Raw genomic sequence first — 610 nt, 5'->3', positions numbered from 1 at the left:
CTCACTCTATCTCAGTGTCATATTCTCTCTCTCTCTCTCTCTCTCTCTCTCTCCTCTTCTTTCTTTCTCTCTCTCTCTCTCTCCCTCTCCTCTTCTTTCTCTCTCTCTCACTCTCTCTTTCTCTCTTCTTTCTCTCTCTCACTCTCTCTCTCCTCTTCTTTCTTTCTCTCTCTCTCACTCTCTCTCTCTCTCTTCTTTCTTTCTCTCTCTCTCACTATCTCTCTCTCTCTCTCTCTCTCACTCTATCTCAGTGTCATATTCTCCCCCACCCCCCCCTCTCTCTCACTCTATCTCAGTGTCATATTCTCTCTCTCTCTCTCTCTCTCTCTCTCTCTCTCCTCTTCTTTCTTTCTCTCTCTCACTCTCTCTTTCTCTCTTCTTTCTCTCTCTCACTCTCTCTCTCCTCTTCTTTCTTTCTCTCTCTCTCACTCTCTCTCTCCTCTTCTTTCTTTCTCTCTCTCTCACTCTCTCTCTCTCTCTCTCTCACTCTATCTCAGTGTCATATTCTCCCCCCCCCCCGCCCCCCTCTCTCTCTCCCTGTCTCCCCTCTATACAGTGAGAGAATCAGATTTTTAACTCTCTCCATACGAACGGCGAAAGAGACGACGTT

The sequence above is a fragment of the Babylonia areolata genome, chromosome 33 (genome assembly GCF_041734735.1).
Source record: "Babylonia areolata isolate BAREFJ2019XMU chromosome 33, ASM4173473v1, whole genome shotgun sequence".
In the NCBI taxonomy this organism is placed as follows: Eukaryota; Metazoa; Mollusca; class Gastropoda; order Neogastropoda; family Buccinidae; genus Babylonia; species Babylonia areolata.
The sequence above is the reverse complement of the archived record's forward strand: the minus strand, read 5'-3'. Positions refer to the sequence as shown.